The sequence below is a fragment of the Salvelinus sp. IW2-2015 genome, linkage group LG4q.1:29 (assembly GCF_002910315.2).
Source record: "Salvelinus sp. IW2-2015 linkage group LG4q.1:29, ASM291031v2, whole genome shotgun sequence".
Lineage (NCBI taxonomy): Eukaryota > Metazoa > Chordata > Actinopteri > Salmoniformes > Salmonidae > Salvelinus > Salvelinus sp. IW2-2015.
This window is the reverse complement of record NC_036842.1, coordinates 44634580-44640576: the sequence shown is the minus strand read 5'-3', so window position 1 is coordinate 44640576 and position 5997 is coordinate 44634580. Positions and strand designations below refer to the sequence as shown.

Sequence of the window (5997 nt, the reverse complement as noted above, 5' to 3'; positions counted from 1 at the left end):
TGCAGTTAGTTTTAGAATGGGTAGCAAGGAATAAGTTAGTCCTAAATATTTCCAAAACTTGAAGCATTGTATTTGGGACAAATCATTCACTAAACCCTAAACCTCAACTACATCTCGTAATGAATAATGTGGACATTGAGCAAGTTGAGGTGACTAAACTGCTTAGAGTAACCCTGGATTGTAAACTGCCATGGTCAAAACATATTGATACAACAGTAGCTAAGATGGGGAGAAGTCTGTCCATAATAAAGCGCTGCTCTGCCTCCTTCTTAACAACACTATCAACAAGGCAGGTCCTACAGACCCTGGTTGTGTCACACCTGGACTACTGTTCAGGACTACTGTTCAGGACTACTGTTCAGGACTACTGTTCAGGACTACTGTTCAGTCAGGTGCCACAAAGGAGGGACTTGGGAAAATTGCAGTTGGCTCAGAACAGGGCAGCACGGCTGCCCTTAAAAGTACACGGAGAGCTAACATTAATGATGTGCATGTCAATCTCACATGGCTCAAAGTGGAAGAGAGATCGACTTCCTCATTACTTGTTTTTGTAAAAGCTGAAGGTACCGAGCTTCTGTTTAAAATACTACCACACAGCTCAGACACCCATGCATACTCCCCAAGTCCAGAACAGACTATGAGACTATTGAGCCATGACTACATGGAACTCTATTCCACATCAGGTAGCTGATGCCAGCAGTAGAATCAGATTTAAAAGCAGGTAAAAATACACCTCATGGAACAGCGGGGGCTGTGAAGTAACACACATAGGCACAGACACATGCATACACACACGTACACATGGATTTTGCATTGTAGATATGTGGTTATGATGGGATAATGGGCCTGAGGGCACACACTGTGTTGTGAATTCTGTAATACATGTATTGTAATGTTTATAAAATTGTATAACTGCCTTAATATATACCAATGTGCACAATTTCATAAAAAGGTATACGTTTACTCAAGACATAGGAATAATTTACAATTTTAATAGCATCAACATTTTATTTCACTATATAATTTCAAGTACATGTGATGGTGAATGCATACTAAAAAGATTTACACCAAGTGTGATGTTACATTTTTCACTCAGAATGAACAAGACAGTCTACACAACAATCAATACCAAAATGTCACTATCAATCATGTTACTAGTATGCAAATCAGAGACATTTCACCATGGAATTTAATTGACATCAAAGTAGATTTCTTTGCATTTTAGCTAACTCTAACCATTTTCTTAACCTTGACCTACTCCTCCTAACCTGCTACATCAATTATCCTAACCTGCTAATAAAAATCATTTTTGACTGAAAAAACGAACCTCACCTTTCCATTTTGCGTATAATCCATTAGCTGTTGCGAAAGCAGCAGCTACTCTTCCTGGGGTCCACACAAAACATGAAACAATAATAGACAAGAACAGAACTACATACATTTTAAAAGGGCACACGTAGCCTACATGTCAAAACATGCACACAAACTATCAAATAGGGGAGAGGCATTGTGCTGTAAATAATAGCTTTATATGTTTTTTTAAACCAGGTTTGACATGTCTGGTGAGTATGCAGGCCACGGAAGAACTGGGACATTTTCATCTGTGGCATTGTGCTGTGTGACAAAACTGCACATTTTAGAGTGGCCTTTTGTTGTCCCCAGCACAAGGTGCACTTGTGTAATTATCATGATGTTAAATCAGCTTCTTGATATGCCACACGTGTCAAGTGGATGAATTATCTTGGCAAAGGAGAAATGCTCACTAACCGGAATGTAAACAAAAGTGCACAACATTTAAAAAAATAAGCTTTATGTCTAACAGAACACAAAGGGTGTTCTTTAATGGAAGCCTATCAAACATAATCCAGGTAGAAGCAGGAATTGCCCAGGGTAGCTGTTTAGGCCCCTTGCTTTTTCAATCTTTACAAACAACATGCCACTGGCTTTGAGTAAGGCCAGTGTGTCTATGTATGCGGATGACTCAACACTATACACATCAGCTACTACAGCGACTGAAATGACTGCAACACTTAACAAAGAGCTGCAGTTAGTTTTAGAATGGGTAGCAAGGAATAAGTTAGTCCTAAATATTTCCAAAACTTGAAGCATTGTATTTGGGACAAATCATTCACTAAACCCTAAACCTCAACTACATCTCGTAATGAATAATGTGGACATTGAGCAAGTTGAGGTGACTAAACTGCTTAGAGTAACCCTGGATTGTAAACTGCCATGGTCAAAACATATTGATACAACAGTAGCTAAGATGGGGAGAAGTCTGTCCATAATAAAGCGCTGCTCTGCCTRCTTCTTAACAACACTATCAACAAGGCAGGTCCTACAGACCCTGGTTGTGTCACACCTGGACTACTGTTCAGGACTACTGTTCAGGACTACTGTTCAGGACTACTGTTCAGGACTACTGTTCAGTCAGGTGCCACAAAGGAGGGACTTGGGAAAATTGCAGTTGGCTCAGAACAGGGCAGCACGGCTAGCCCTTAAAAGTACACGGAGAGCTAACATTAATGATGTGCATGTCAATCTCACATGGCTCAAAGTGGAAGAGAGATCGACTTCCTCATTACTTGTTTTTGTAAAAGCTGAAGGTACCGAGCTYTCTGTTTAAAATACTACCACACAGCTCAGACACCCATGCATACTCCCCAAGTCCAGAACAGACTATGAGACTATTGAGCCATGACTACATGGAACTCTATTCCACATCAGGTAGCTGATGCCAGCAGTAGAATCAGATTTAAAAAGCAGGTAAAAATACACCTCATGGAACAGCGGGGGCTGTGAAGTAACACACATAGGCACAGACACATGCATACACACACGTACACATGGATTTTGCATTGTAGATATGTGGTTATGATGGGATAATGGGCCTGAGGGCACACASTGTGTTGTGAATTCTGTAATACATGTATTGTAATGTTTATAAAATTGTATAACTGCCTTAATATATACCAATGTGCACAATTTCATAAAAAGGTATASGTTTACTCAAGACATAGGAATAATTTACAATTTTAATAGCATCAACATTTTATTTCACTATATAATTTCAAGTACATGTGATGGTGAATGCATACTAAAAAGATTTACACCAAGTGTGATGTTACATTTTTCACTCAGAATGAACAAGACAGTCTACACAACAATCAATACCAAAATGTCACTATCAATCATGTGTCACTATCAATCACTAGTATGCAAATCAGAGACATTTCACCATGGAATTWAATTGACATCAAAAGTAGATTTCTTTGCATTTTAGCTAACTCTAACCATTTTCRTAACCTTGACCTACTCCTCCTAACCTGCTACATCAATTATCCTAACCTGCTAATAAAAATCAATTTTTTGACAAAACCGGATTTACCGTCCATCTCTTCCGAACCTCACCTTTCCATTTTGCTGGGTATTTTATTTTCTTGGATGGTCCATTCTCCTTCCCTTCGATTGTGCCGCTACAAACTGTAAATAAACAGACAAAAAATATATGATTTCTAGTGTATGGCACAAAAGCTGACTCAGATCACACACTGACTGTATGACAGAGGTGCTTATAAACCTTGTCATAAAAACAGAACATTTAGACACACACACAGAAGGAGAGAGAGATTGAAAGCGAGAAAAATCAACGCGTGGGAGGATGCTGCGCTGGACTGACCCGTTGATCTAGTTAACGTTAGTTATATGGTTAARACTGCAGCTAGCTAGCCAGTTTATCCAGTGGCAAATTAACGGGATAGCTAGCTACCTATTGCCACACAAACCCGATTAATATGTTCACTCTTTATGCCAGTGACAAGGTGGCTTGTTGGCCAACAAACAGAGATCATATGGGGAGCTAAACGGATATGAAACTTTTTCTGTCCGATTCTGGGTTAGCCAAAGCAGCTACCTAGCCCATTGATTTCCACTTGTCCTCAAAACACAATTGCAACAGCAGAATTATATCTTAGAAATACTTATCTTACTCCAGAAATATATATTATTACAAAGGCAGAAGGTAATTAAAGTGCAACTTACCTCTGATTGTGTCTGGCTGAGAACCCAAGAACAAACAAATCTTGAGGAGTGAAGTTTGCTTCACTTCAAGAATTGTGGAGGAGATACAACTGGGTTTGACAGACAACTTTGAGAGCCAATGGACTTAAGAGTTTGGTGACAAGCTATTTTTAATACATTTCATTGGTCAAGGCGTTGTGAAACGTTCATACAGACGTAAATGGGAACCAATACTGTAATGAAACAGCAGGAAACAGGTCTTGAACCCCCGACCTTCTAGCCCGAAGTCCAGCGCGCTATCTACTGTGCCGCAAAAGCAGAGTGGACATTCGCGCTTAAACCCACTACTCGCGCTAGCTTGCGAGGACACGCTCAACGTCTTATAGGAACGCGCTTACRGACCAAACACACGCACTTTTTTATTTTTATTTAATTTATTTAACCTTTATTTAACCAGGAAGGGCTCATTGAAATTTAAAATCTCTTTTTCAAGAGCGTCCTGGCCAAGATAGGCTGCACCAAGTCATTACAAGAATTACAGACAGACAACATGAAAAACTACAAGTAATCTAGTAAAAACCATTGAATTCACAAGAGTATAACAAAATCAAAAACAGCAAATTAAAAACATTGACAGGTCAGGGAATCAGCCTCAAAATCCTTCATCAGTGATTTAAAAACACCAATCGGGACAAGTTCTTCCAGTTTAAAAGTATTTTGTAAGGTGTTCCAAGACAATGGCGCAGAGTACATAAAAGCCCTTTTACCAAATTCAGTTCGGACATTTGGAACAGTTTGCAGGATAAAGTCCAGCGAACGAAGAGAGTACCCACCACATTTCTGAACAATAAAAATGCCCAAATAAAAAGGTAGTAAACCCAAAATGGCTTTGTAAATAAAAGTATACCAGTGACTGAGCCTACGAGTGACTAGAGAAGGCCAGCCAACCCTGGTATACAAAGTGCAGTGGTGCGTAAGGGTTTTGCAGTTTAAAATAAATCTCAAAGTGCCATGGTAAAGYGTGTCAATTGATCTCAAACACTGAGCGGAAGCATTCATATATAAAATATCCCCATAYTCTAGTAAAGGCATAAATGTAGCTGATACTAGCCTCCTRRGGCTTCAAAAGAAAAACAGGCCTTATTCCTAAAATAAAATCCCAATTTCAGCTTCAATTTTTTTGTAAATTGTTGAATATGCAATTTAAAAGAGAGGCCGTCATCAATTAAAATTCCAAGATATTTATATGAGGTTACAACCTCAATCTCCTTGCCCTGACAGGTAGTAATAGGTGAAAGTTTCATAGGTCTATTTCTTGCATTAGAAAACACCATTAATTTAGTTTTGTCAGTATTGAGGATAAGCTTCAATTGACACAAGGTATGTTGAACAGTATAAAAAGCAGTTTTCAAGTTCTGGAAAGCTTTTGTAAGAGACGAGGCACAACAGTAAATAACAGTATCATCAGCACTGTCGTGGATGCAAGGTCCGATCACTTCTGACACCAATGTGATGAAACAGCAGGGAGCAGGTCGAACCCTCGACCTTCTAGCCAAAAGTCCAGCGCGCTATCCACTGTGCCGCAAAAGCATGCTCCAGCGGCAGAGTCGACATTCGCGCTTATAAACCCATGGTCGTTACAATATTATAGATTCATGTAACAAAAAACTTTCAAAAAACACCAACATTTTGATAAGGAGGTTTTCATCCGACAGCGACGATATAATAATATCAATATATGTATATGAAATGATTTGGTAACATGTAAAAGAGTAAAAAGTAAGTTACTTCCTTCAGAAATTCCGTAGGAGTACAAGTACAGCCCACAGAGTAACTAGAAAAGTACAAGTTCCTCCCAAAATTCAAAGGTCAGTAGTGGGACGGATTCAAACCCATGCCTACTGTTCATATGTGTGCCATTGCCAGCAGCTGAACCCACTGGACCACACAGGTAGTACCGAAATAAACATGAATGTA

General features: G+C 39.2%; 1 long non-coding RNA gene across 1 annotated transcript; it reads right to left on the bottom strand.

Moving 5' to 3' along the window:
• Nucleotides 1-3017: 3017 nt before the first annotated feature.
• LOC111961135 (uncharacterized) lies at nt 3018-4280 on the bottom strand. Its single transcript, XR_002876945.2, has 2 exons — nt 4042-4280; nt 3018-3483 (listed from the first exon to the last, which is right to left on the bottom strand). It is a non-coding gene; the product is annotated as an uncharacterized lncRNA (long non-coding RNA).
• Between the last annotated feature and the right edge of the window lie 1717 nt (nt 4281-5997).